Here is a 14,183-nt window from a genome sequence, read left to right on the forward strand (position 1 = left end):
CGCTGTCATGCCTTGGACATTATTTGTTCCCCATGTGCACGTACCGCGCACAGAAATGGCATCCGGCTCTTGAGCAGAGCTCGCCAAAGAAGCCAGCCCCAACTTTTACAGCAGCTTTCCTCAAAGTCGTTCTGGATGAAGAGTCCAAACCGTGCTCCTAGAACTTTCAGAAAGTTTCTTCAGCCACGGGGAGAGAGTGAATGGTGTTGCAAAGCTGCCAAAACAGCATTCAAGTTTTCCTCTTGGAACGGCGAGAGGAGCCAACTTCTTAGGAAGCAGCCCGCTGCTGCGGGATGACACGGGGGCCCCAGCAGCGCTGAAAAGTCTCTTACTACCCTGAAGTTGGAGGCCGTCCCGGGGAATCTATGCAGCGTAAGCTCAGGCGGGCCAAATGGCCACTCCGAACTGCCAAAGGCTGCCTGGATCGCTAGTTCGCAGAAGCTTGGTCTCAGCAGGCTACGATGCTGGCATTTGTTCCATGGGGAAAAAAATAAAATAAACTTTGTGTGGCAAGTGATCACCCTGACATTTCAATCTATTTACCACAATGATGTTTCCTAGAGTTACAGAGTAAAACAAATTAGAATTATAAATACCATCCAATTTTCCTAACAGCTCTTGTGAGTTATTAGTGGAAATCAAATCACCTTAGTCTATCAACGGCAGCTTAAATGCCACTATGCTGTTCCCCCTGAAGATCCGAAAACACCTCTCATTCCTATGGAGTGGCGCAACTCCCTCTGTGTGGAGGAGACTAAACACTTCTGCGTAAATATGAAAGTCAAGTCAATAATTTGTACTTCTACTAAGTACGGTACTTAAGCTTGGTTACCTTTCTGGGGTTGGGCCTGAAATCTGATGCAAAGCCGGTGGCTTCATAGGAGCTCTGGGAATGAATAAAAACCCATCATTATCCTTCTTGCATGGGAAGGCATTGCACGAGTGTGAAACCATCTGCAGGCATAGAGGAATTTAAAGTTGACGTTAACTCATGATGATTCCACATGAAGTATTGAATCGGGGGCCTTTTGCAAGGAGGCTTCCTGGTGAGGAGCTAAGACACTCAGAAGGCTGTTTGAAGCAAATGTTTCATTCCCGTCAACCTTCACCTGAGAAGGAAGCAGAGAGACCCATGTTTCTCTCATGGCCACGGGTTGTGGTAATTGCTGAATACTTGCATGAGTTGTCAACTTGATAGCTGTTTGTCATGTCCTACTTAATTGGAGCCCCATAGAACAATAATGAAGTATCCTCTCCATGCAGATGACTTTGTGATTGATGACCCAGCTGAGGAGATCATTTACAAATACCGCCCAAAATTCAGCCTGGTGATGGATCTCTTCTGTTATTCTCTCGGTCCTCCGACTGTGGCTCTTTGATTGACACCCACGGTATTGTGATAACCCAAGAGAAAAATCTTGCCTCTAGACACAACAAAGGCCCCTAAATTGACTCACTCTTATTGAAATGGAGTGAAACTTCGTTAGCCTCTTTTCTAGCCGACGGAAGGTTTAGTGCATATATATTTTTAATGCAGTGTGGGTGAAAATATTACATTGGAAGTCATATCAGTTGATTGACGTTTTAAGAAATTGAGTTCCATTTTTGCGTGGTCATTTTCTCAGTCAGATGTGCAGAAGCAAGAGGGTGCTGGAGGCCCTGGCTGTCCCTGCAGAGTGACGCTTCCTTTGGGAGGAGGTGTTGTAAAGGGCACGGAGGATGTGTTGATTTAATGATCAGTTTCTACTCATTCAAGCTTTCCCATCTCCTTTCAACCATGAATTAAGTCACAAAACAACACTTTTTTTTTTCTGTTCAAGATACTCAACTCACCATTAGAAATAATTGGGTTAATTTAAAAGTTATAAATGAAGGATAGAATATTCCAAGAAAATGTGACCTAATAACCTGCAGCAGTCATTTGTAGGGAAAGATGCTATTAGTCCCAAGGAGGGCAATTGAGTGATATTTTTAAAAAAGAATCAAATGGCTAGTATTCACCAGGAGTCATTCTCATTATAAGGCCGAGGAATCAACTCAGGCAAGAGGGGTCAGAAAAAATGAAAAGAAGTGAAGGAACATCAAATTATGTGATTAATATTGTCTCTTGCAGTCGAAAGTGCAGTGCGTTTATATACATGTAGACAGATTCTTGCATTCACATTTTCCCTTTAGAACCATATTAAATAGAGTTAATGTTTATCTTTTGCTCTCAGAACTTAGAAGTTTACTCCTAAGGATTTTGAGCAAAGTTATTGGCAAGAACATAGGGCGACTGACAATATATAGTGACCTGTGATATCTCATTCCATTGTAAAGGAAGTGAGGGAAAATCCATCCATTCATTTACTTAGTCAACCATTAATTCACAGTTACATATGGAGGGCCTATTAGGTGACAGAAGCGCAGGGTTAAAATCAGACCTGTATCAATTTTGTGATTATAAAAATACATGTGATTATAGGTAGTACATATATAAATGCATATTGACATGCATTCCATTTCAATATTGTTGAGCACCTATTATATGTAAGGTAGTGTGCGAGGCCTAAGTGGAAATCTAGCCATGAAGTGGAAATGGCACTCTGTGATTTATAATTAACACTTGCCAGTCCTGAGGAGGGTAGAGTTTCCCTTCAGGAACACTCTACAGAGTAGGCAGCATTAACGCTGGATGTTGAAGGCTGGATTGGATTTCCCTAGGTGGTGATGGGGAAAGGGAAAAGAAAGGGAGCTTTCTAAGTAAGTATTCAGAGGTGGAAAATGGCAGGGAATGTTTAAGAATGACCATTTGGCAGGACACAGCATGGGAGCGGGTGGTGGGATGAGCCAACTGGAGCAGCTGCAGGAGATAAGGGACCGGATCTCGGCAGGCTTGCTTTGAATATGGAATGGAGAATTTGAGCTCTGTCTTTACACACTGGGGTACCATTTGTGTTTTCTGAGGAAAGGTGTAATAAAATCAGAGCCGGGCCATAGCAGCCTTTATCAGATAATGGTCCAGAGGATGTCTTTAAGAAGGGGCAGACCCCAGTGTGGAGACCAGTTAGACAAGAGGTGGGGACATACGGTGGGGAGGTATGTTGAGAAGGAGCAAACTGACAGGATTAATAACTGATGATATGGGAGGTAACGAAGGAGAAGCCAAGATGGCGCCATACTTGCCTCAGTGGAGAGAAGGAGACTCAGAGGTGGAAAATATTTGGGGCTGAGAATGGTAAGTTCTACTTTATTCTATGTGAACACAATATATGGTATAATTTCTCCTAACACAGTAGTTTCTTCCTTTCACAGTAACAGTACTCCTAAAAGTAAAAAAATGCTTTGCTTTTTTAGAATTAAATGGTCAGTAGTTTCTTAAAGTTGTCATTGCCCAGGGAGTGACTCTCCATGGCAGGAAAAAGCAGTCTTAAGAGTGCTAACATCTCTTCCGCAGCATTTACATTTCAGGAGTCATAGCAGAGACTGCTCCTATGGGGGGATAAGTGAATAAAGCTGACTCCTCCAGCCCCTATCAGTAATTAGAGATCCAGCTGTTGGGAGCGAGGAGAGCACAGGTGCCATGGCTGGGATCAGCCCTGTCGCCACCAGCCCTGTCTCCTGGGGATCGATAGAGTATGTGTAGGCAGCAGGGAAGCGAGGATGACATGGTGGAGGCACGCCTTCATTCCCTCACACATTAGCCAACAGCTGCTTGCTTTTGTCTGTCTCCTGTTCACCTTCCTTATCTGCTTGGCTCTTCCTTTTAGTTTTACCCTTTCTTTTATTTTTTATTATGATATAGTCCAAACATACAGAAAAAAAAAATGGTAGAAAATAAGTAACGTAACAAACATCCCCTTCCTATGAAAGTTTAACAAATGTTAATCAACATTTTGCCTTTTTTGCTTTGGATCTTTTTATTAAAAAATAAAAATACTCTCTCCTCCCACCCCACAGAGAGTTAAAGCCTATTGTATATGTCTCCTTAATATTGTAGCAGTCTCTCATTTCCTAGATGTCAGCACTGTCCTGAATCTGTCCTTTTCATTCCCATGCCTGTTTTTATATTATTACTAGACTCACTATATGTTTATATATACCACGTACAAATATTACAGAGTATTGTTTTGCGTGTTTTTAATCTTTGTACTAATAATATATTGATATTCTACAACTGGTCTTTTAATTTTTTTTCTCAATCTAATATTTTTGAGATTTATGTTGGTAAATGTAGCTCTAATTCATTTATTTTGATGGCTGGATGAAGTCCTCTGTATGAGTATACTACAATTTATTTATCCAATTCACTCTTAATAAACTCTAAATGGTTTCCAGTTATTTTTTTCCTGCTATAACAACAAAAGCTATAGTTCATTTTTATGCATGTCTTCTTGGGCACATATACTGGAAAATTTATTACATACCAAGAATTGGAATTGTTATGTTGTCAGGCATGCTCTTTACTAATTATTGCTGTATTTTTTTTAAAAGCTTTTATTTATTTATTTGAGAGAGGGAGAGACAGAGAGACAGAGAGAGAGAGAGAGAGATCACCAGCAGTGAGAGGGACAGAGAGAGATATAATCCCAAGCAGACTCTGAGCTGTGTGCGGACCCCGGTGTGGGGCTCAGTCCCGCTACCTGGAGATCATGACCTGAGCTGAAATCAGGAGTAGAATGCTTAACTGCCTGAGCTGCCCAGGTGCCCTTTATGGCCATATTTTTTTTTAGGTTTTTTTATTTATTTGACAGACAGAGATCACAATTAGGCAGAGAGGCAGACAGAGAGAGAGGGGGAAGCAGGCTCCCTGCTGAGCAGAGAGCCCGATGCGGGGCTCGATCCCAGGACCCTGGGATCATGACCTGAGCCGAAGGCAGAGGCTTTAACCCACTGAGCCACCCAGGTACCCCCCTTTATGGCCATATTGATCTCCAAAGTGGTGGAACCAGTTCGTATGCTCACCAGCAGTGTGAGTGCTAGGTCTTTCTCCACATTCTCCTCAACACAAGGTACTCTCAGGCGTCTAGATTTTCCAGTGTGTTGGGAATGAATCTCATCATTGTGTTACTTTGCATTTTTTTTAAAAGATTTTATATATTTGAGAGAGAGAGTGAGAGAGAGATCATGAGCGGTGGGGGGGTAGAGGGAGAAGCAGATTCCCTGCTGAGCAGGGAACCTAATGTGGGGCTCAATCTCAGGATCATGACCTGAGCTGGAGGCAGACACTTAACTGACTAAGCTACCCAGGTGCCCTAATTTGCATTTCTTTAATTATAAATAAGAGCAAGCATTTCTTCATAACTTTATTATAAATTCTAGTTTCCTCTTTGTGAAGTGCTTGAATATATACTTTTCCTGTTATTTCGAAGTTTTTCTTTCTTATTTTATGTTTTCATATATTCCTTTGTTTTTTTATACACACACACACACACACACACACACACACACACTTAGATGTATATATTTATATACAAATAACTTCAGTCTGGGGCTAGATTTTTCATTTTGTTTATGGTATCTTTCAGTGTAGAAAAACTTAATTTTAATGACCCAAATGTATCAATCTTTTCTTGTATTTTTGTTTTGTTTTTCTACTTTTTTTTTCCTACTGTCTTTGTTCTCTGGGTATAAGTTCTAGCAATCTCATGAACTTAATTGGCTTGCCTTCCCACATTTTGTTTTCTGAAGTAATTTTTAAGGTGGAGATTGTAAATTTCTTGAAGGTTCATTAAACCTTACCCGTAAAACTTGTTTTTTTTTTTTTTTAAGATTTTATTTATTTGACAGAGAGAGATTACAAGTAGGCAGAGTGGCAGGCAGAGAGAGAGGAGGAAGCAGGCTCCCCGATGAGCAGAGAGCCCGATGCGGGGCTCGATCCCAGGACCCTGGGATCATGACCTGAGCCGAAGGCAGAGGCCTTAACCCACTGATCCACCCAGGCGCCCCCGTAAAACTTGTTTTGAGGGGAAGACTTTGTGGGTGGAGGAAATTGGCTGCTTTTTTTTTTTTTTAAAGATTTTATTTATTTATTTGACAGACAGAGATCACAGAGAGGCAGGCAGAGAGAGAGGAGGAAGAAGGCTCCCTGCTGAGCAGAGAGCCCGATGTGGGGCTCAATCCCAGCACCCTGGGATCATGATCTGAGCCGAAGGCAGAGGCTTTAACCCATGGAGCCACCCAGGCGTCCCCCTCCCCCCCTTTTTTTTTGATGTGTAGTTTAATAGCTGACTATTTCTCCCATCAATTTTGTAAATCATATGTATTTCACTTTATTTTTTTAAAAGATTTTATTTATTTAGTTGACAAAGATCACAAGTAGGCAGAAAGGCAGGCAGAGAGAGAGGAGGAAGTAGGCTCCCTGCTTAGCAGAGAGCCCAATGTGGGTCTCAACCCCAAGATCCTGGGATCATGACCCAAGCCAAAGACAGAGGCTTCAACCCACGGAGCCACCCAGGCACCCTTGTATTTTAAAGACTGATTGATTGATAGTGCAGGTGTGTGGTGGAGGGGAGGGGCAGAGGGAGAAAGAAACTCAAGCAGATTCCACATTGAGTGCAGAGCCGGTTGTGGGGCTTGATCTCATGAACCTGGGATCATGCATGACCTGAGCCAAAATGAAGAGTTATCCCACCAAGGAATCTCAGGGCTGCTTTCTTCTAAGGCTTCACTTACTGGTTTGTAGATGGCTACTTTCTCCTTGTGTCTTCACATAGTCTTTGCGCTCTGTATGTGTCTGTGTCAAAATTTCCTCTTCTTATAAGGACACCAGTCCTACTGGATTAGAACCCACCCTAATGACTTGATTTTAACTTAATTACCTCTTTGAAGACTTTATCTCCAAATATGGTCATACTCTAAAGTCCTGTGCATAGGACTTCAACATATGAATTTGGGGAAGGGAGACACTGTTCAGCCGTTAGCAGTTAGTATTTGTGTAGTATAACCTTTTTCCAATTCTTTGTGTTGTTTTGTTTTAGGTATGTTTTTTATAAAGCAGCAAATGGCTAGATTTTAAAAATGCAATTTAAATAGATACAGTTTGATCCAAACTTGTTGGTCTTCTAATGTGTGATATTACTTCTTTCATTTTATTGTGGTTTTTATTTTTGATTCAACAACTATTTTTTAATTATGTCCAGTTATTCTTTTATGGTTTCCACTCATTATTATTATTACTATTATTATTATTTTACCTCTTATTTTCTTCTTATCTCTTCCTAATTTCACATGAATTGGGTAAGTTTTCAATATTAGCCATTCTTTATCCTGCTATTTGAAAGCTTCAGATTACCTTTTTATTCTGGTCAGTATCCTTAAATTATAAACATGTGCACTTATCCATACATTTTTAAACAAAGCTTAAAATTATTCAGTATTTTTACTGTCCTCCAGAATATGCTTTAATTCTCCTTTGAACATATTCCTTATTATCGTTGCCTAGAGATTTAGATGTTCATTAAAAATTAGTATTTTTATAATTGATTTTTAATTAAACTTTCCAGCATATTTGATCAATTTTTATATTGAACTCTATATATACTATGTTTTTTCCTATATATACACACCTATGATAACGTTTATTTATAATTAGCCACAATAAGAGATTAATAATAACAACAAATAAAAGAGAACAGTTATAACAGTATACTGTAATAAGTTATGTGAATGTGGTCTCTCTCACCATATCTTATTGTATTGTGTTCATCCTTCTTGTGATGATGGGAGATGAAAAAATGCCTGTGTGATGAGATGAAGTGAGGTGAATGATGTAGGCACTGTGAGATAGTGTTAGGCAGTATTGACCTTCTGCGGATATGTCAGCAGAAGGATTTTCTGCTTCTGGAGTGTGGTTGACCATGGGTAACTGACTCCATGGAAAGTGAAACGGTAAGGAAGGAGGGACTACTGTGATTGTCCTTCATATCAGCCATAATACTGTGGTTACAAATAACTTTTAAAAAGCAATGGTTTACAAAACAAACTTCTATTTCTTGCACACGTCCCAGGTTGGCTAGAGGTTCAACTTCTGCATTCTGAAGACCTTCTTAAGGAACATCCTCATCTGGAAGGGTGCTGGCAGCTGAGGCAGAGGGGAAAAGGAACAGGAAGACATGGGCTGGGTGTTAAAGCTTTCACATAAGAGAATTATATATCACTTTGTTCATGTTTCCTCAGCCAAAGGAGTCACATGGCCAACCCTGACTTTGAGAGGGACAGGAAAGTATAATTCTCCCATGGGGGAGGAGGGGTGAACATTGGATCTTGGTGAGTTCTTTGAATCATTCACATCCGCTGTCTCTCTGGCTTCACTTTCCTTCCTGCTGAAACATATTCTTTAATAATTCTTTTAATGAGCATCTGTGGGTGGTAAACTCTTTTATTTTGAGAAGTGTAAAAAAAAGCCTTTATTTTGCCCTTACTCTTAATTAAATGTTTAGCTGTGTATAAAATTTGAGCTTACTGTTTCTTTCCCTGAGCACTTTGAGAATATCGTTCCATTGTCTTTTGGTCTGATTGTTGCTAATGAAAGTTTTGTTGCCAGCTTAATTGCCATTATTTTGTGGCCATTTGTCATTTTTGACAGCTGTTAGTTTTGTTTGTTGTTTTAAATCTGGGCACACATTTATTCTTTATCTTGCTCAGAACTTGGAGTCATATTGAACCTAAGGACTCCTGTCTTTCTTTAACTTTGCAAATTCTCAGCCATTATTTCTTCAGTTCTCTTCTGGAGCTTCTGTTGGATACATATTGGAGCTCCTAAAATTTACTACTTCTTGGGGCACCTGGGTTTTTCAGTTGGTTAAGTGTCTGCCTTTAGCTCAGGTCATGATCTCAGGGTTCTGGGATTGAGCCCTACATCAGGCTATTTGGTCAGCAGGAAGCCTCCTTTTCCCTCTCCCTCTGCCACCACTAGTGCTTGCTGTCTCTCTCTAGTGCTCTTGCTCTCTCAAATAAATAAAATATTTTTTAAAAAATTTACTAATTCTTTTTAATCTGGTCTAGGATTTATCCTATCACTTTTCTCAATTTCTCTGATTTTTTTTCCTTTCTAAGATACCTTCTTTTATCTCTGTGATAAAAGAGATTATTTAATTATTTATTATATTTTTCTGGATATTGCTGCTTTTCCGACCATACTAACCATACGTACGTTAAGGTCGTTGTTAGGCTGTTTTATGACATTGATTTCATTTGGAGTGAGTTTAGTTAATTAATTAGTTCATTTATTTATAGTTATCTTTGTTAACATTATTTTTCTCTGTGTTTTGGAATTGGGGTTTATAAGCTTATCACAAGTGGGGAGATTGATTTTTCCCTTGGTCTTTTCCTTTGTGTTTCCCTCTTTCTGCCTAAAGGTTTTTCTGTGACCTTTACTCAGGCTCCCACATCCTAGTTAAGAACAGATTTCATTATTGTACATATTTCTGATTACTGGGCATATAGCTGATACATTCACAAGAGCTACAAGGAAGCTTAGTTCCTCTCAATTGGCTGGACTCCTGGCTTTGTAAAAGTTGAAGCCTCAGTACCATTCTTAAAAGCTTCCTTTCAGGAGTAGTAGAGAGGCACCTTCCAGCTTTTGGTTTTAAGTAGTAAATTTAGCTCTAGATACCATATAGCATGGGATCTTTTCAGTCTCCGCTGTCTTGCAGTGGAGCATTATGACTACCAGCCGCATCTGGTAGGCCATGGTTTGATCATCCTCATTCCCTCCCATCCTTGTTTTGGGTTCCTGTCTCATGTTTGATCCACAAGGGGGTTTGACTTGTTTTGGAGCCGTAATTAATCTTTCTGGTTTACTGTTTGTTTTTCTTTCTCATCTATTATTTATAAGTGTTTGAAGCAGAAGAGGTAGATCGACTTTGAATTTTGAACTCACTAAACAATTCCAACAGGAAATACCCGCCTCCACTTCCTTCCCCTTAGTCTCCTTACCATATGGTTAGAGAGTAATTTACCTGTCTAAAGTATGGGATAATAAGTTATGCCTATTGTACAGAGCTGTTGAAGAGATTACATGAAATAATGACTGTGAAGAGCCTTTTCAAGTGCCTGCACCTGGTAAGTAATTGTAGGCATATACAGCCCAGGTATTTCTCAGGTATAAGGATTTATGCTTTCAAGTTTTTTTCTAACAGAGGCAGGAAGGTGTATCTGGTAAGTACATACATACCAGTAGTGTTAGAGATGCTGGAATGTCTTTCCTGTTCCCCAAAAAACTTTTCTGAAATATCATTATCAAAGAGACTTTTATTTGGATTACTATATCTCTCTTTAAATCAGAGGTTCCTATGGCAAACTGAGCAGCGAAGGTTTCCATACATTTGCTTTCCTATGTGTCAGTTTATTTATATTGATTTTTCTGGTTGCCGATTGGAGAATAAAAGGAATTAGAGTTTCATTTGGGCAGGGGAAACTTATAACACTGCCCAGAATGGGCAGAAGGATCTGAGTGAGACATGCTAGTGGGGTTTCTAGTAACTGACAAATGGTACCACACAAATGGACAGGAGCCTCAGGGGCAGGGATAAGAATGCAAGACATATTATCCAGTATTATATTATATAATTATATTATAATTATATATATAATATATAAAAATTATATATATAATTATAATATAATTATATAATATTTTTATATTATAATATATAATATATTATATATAATATATAATAATATAATTATATTATATTATCCGTATTATCCATAATCCAGTACATATTAAGCTAAATCGTACTATGATAACAACTCCAAAATTTTCATTAATTACAACAACAAAGGCTTATTTTGCTCATGGTATACACCCTGTCTGGGAAAATTTATAGTTCATAGCCGAAAGAAAGTAGAACATGGGGGAGGCATGCAGTGGCTCTCATGCTTCTTCCTCGAAATGGTACATCTCACTTCCACTTACATTTTACTGGTCAAAGCAAGTCACGTGGCTACGCTTGAACTATATATAATACAATCCTCACAGCTTTTAGTTCAAGGTAGCCGATAACTGTTAGGACAGTAGCAGACTGATTGTGAAACTAACAAGTCTCAAATTTCTCCATTAGTTTCCCTAGCACCACAGTCTTACCATATCAAGCAGGGAAGTACCCAAATGTATCAACATGCATTTGACTAATGTTGCAAAAGCATGAGAAATCAGGAAACTTTGTAGAGATGAAACATAATATTAATATCTAGACTTGTATGGGCTGAATTATGTCCCCTACTGTCCTAAAACTCAGTACCAGAGTATGATTGTATTTGGAGATAGTGCCTTTAAAAGTATGTTAATTAGGTTAAAATGAGGTCATTTGGATAGTCTCCATTCAGTTTGAAAAGGAGATTAGGATACAGACACTCACATGCAATGTGAAGACACAAGGAAAAGGTCCTTACCTACAAGACAAGGAGAGAGGTCTCAGAAGAAACCCAAACCTGCTGATGGCCTAATCTTGAATTTCTGTCCTCTAGAACTGTGAGAAATCAATTTCTATTGTGTAAGCCATCTGGTCTGTGATATTTTTTGTGGCATCTCTAGTAAACTAGTACAAGGCTTTAATTTACCATATGAGAAATGTCTACTGACCTCCTTCCCATGTATAACATGATGGAGAATAGCAAATGTTTCTAGTCTATCCTTGATCTAGGGATTGCTGTTGAGGAATTCTTTTGGGGCTTTCCAAGAGCAAGGCCCATGTTCATTGCTACAAAAAGTTGGACTCTCTATTTCCCAGCCCTCAGTGTCGTCTTGTTGGCCATCCCATTCAGGTAACAATGGCTGAAGGCAAGGCCATTGGGAAAGTTCCTTCTCACTGCTGGTGACAGTATAATGATTAGTCTAGCTAGTTGTGCCTGTCTGCTTTTCTTCCCTCAAGTTATATACAGGCACTTGAACTTCAGATTTGTTTATGATGAATTTATTCTCAAATTCTAAACAAGTAATGTATTATAGATGTGTTGGAGTCTAAATAGGTAATCAAAATATGTTATAATTCTGTTGGCTCAATAGCCACACTTGTTTCCACTCTGACACTCTTTAGGCTTTTGTAGAAATAGCCGCCAATGAATTTGCGTGTGTGTGTGTGTGTGTGTGTGTGTGTGTGTGTGAACACATACTAGGTGTTCTTGTTCAATAGAGACATTGGGAAAAGAAATGATGAGATAAACACTATTCTCGCTTCATGTAGGAAAATGCCAGTCATACATAGATCATTTAAAGTTGTGCTCAGGTGACATTCCTAGTCATATTTATCAGGAATGGAATTTTTCTCAGAGCCACCCTATCTGCAGAGTCTTACAGGGTCTTGGTGCTTAAAGCAAAGATGCCTCTATTTTGAACACTTGGGGTTTAAAAAAAATCTAATTTACCCTGAAATCCCTTTTGCATTTTAAAAACTGTATCTGAATTCTCAATGCAGTCGGAGTGACTGTTTGGTAGACAAAATGTATCCTCAAACCATCAAGGGATTTTCATAAGCAATTGGGATTACTCCAAAATACATTGCAGATTGGTATCAACTATCATATTTGAATTTGTATTCTAGCGCTGAGAGCCATTTGTAGCACATTATAAATCATGGCCCCTCCCTCACAGTTCAGAATACTCCTGTCTATGACAGGCACTAAATATGCTGTTGCTACAGTAGCAACATCAGAAATTGCCCAGAGAAATTACACAAAACTGAATGACAGGAGAAAATTTCATAATCACTTTATAAGTACAATCCTTCAGTATAGCCCCATCTCCTTCCACCTGAGAAAAATTGAGATGAATTTGGATGGAGAATGTTAATTGGAAATTGATATGCTTGGTTTTCTGGCACAGTATTTAAATGTTGTCAGGGCTGCCTTCTTTTCCAAGAAAGCTACAAAAAGTTAACTTATCTCTTTTTTTCCCCTCCAAAACGAAAGCTTAGATTCTAGAGAGTACAAACCAAATCTGTAGAGAAAATCCTAAAATTGCAAACTCCATAGCTATGAATTGACCCTAATAATAGCTTTTATTATTTAGATGTAATAAAAATTCTAATGATCTGCAGAACAGTAAAATCTCTAGTTTAGCAGGAGATTGAAATATTTTTTGGACTGTGCTATATGAAAGCCATCAGAGACAATAGAGTCTTGATAGATATCCACTCTAACATTTGCAAAAAGCATTAACAATATATCACACTTCACTGCCAGCTGCAAACCCATAATATTATTCACAAATTATCTATTTAAGATTGGGGAGCCAGAGACATTTTTGTAATGCTAACATATTAAGACATCCCCTCCAGAGAGCTTCTATAGAACCTCTGCCTGCATTTTTCATTCACCTTACTGCTTGACCATGTGATGATTTTGAAATTGTTGCCTGGCTACACCGATCCCTATTTCCTAGAGTATTATCTGCCAGTGCCCAGAGGGGTTATGTTGAAGAGTGTTACTTCCTAAAACTGGACCATAGTTTATATAATTTATCGAAGGAAGTTTTTAAAACCATTAAAAATACTTTTAACTGTTAGTTGATTCATTCTGAGGGGGAAAAAAAGTATTACTTTGAATAATGAAATGATAATAAGACCAGAAAAATTGAAATTGAATATCATGCAAATAACATGGGCATAGGGATTATTATTTAAGACGTACCTTTATTCTTATTAGTTTGATTAACAAATGATATAAAAAATTGCCGAATAGAAAAAAATTAAGTAAATTTATACCAGATGCTTTTATAAAGACCTAAAACTTTTAAGCGTCCCAAAGGAAATAGAATTAATTTATGATGAGATAGGAGTCTTTGATATCTCTATTAAGACTATAACAAGAAAGAGGCATATGGTAGAGAAATATCAGTAAGGTAGACATGTCTGGCTAAGTGGTGTAAAATGAAAGCATTAATTAAGACATGTGAACAATAATAATAACAATTGCAGAAGCAACAGCAGCAGTAATGATGGCAATAATAATTAAAAGACAAGGTGAACGAAAAAAAGGAAGTGAGGTTGGGTAAAGGTCATTCTACATGGTTATGATTTTATCCAAACAATAATCAATCTCTAAACATAACTCAATAGACCTCGTCTTGACAGCAGATTGGGTTAACACTGTTTCTTTTATTAGAATTAGATTGCTGGACAGTAAGGGATCAGATTAGGCTGCTAGGCACTGAAGAGGGAGCAAGAAAGTAGGGTCAGAAGGCCTATCTTGGGAGCAAGAGC

This window comes from Lontra canadensis, unplaced genomic scaffold (assembly GCF_010015895.1).
Source record: "Lontra canadensis isolate GAN:19392208 unplaced genomic scaffold, GSC_riverotter_1.0 scaffold17, whole genome shotgun sequence".
Classification (NCBI taxonomy): Eukaryota; Metazoa; Chordata; class Mammalia; order Carnivora; family Mustelidae; genus Lontra; species Lontra canadensis.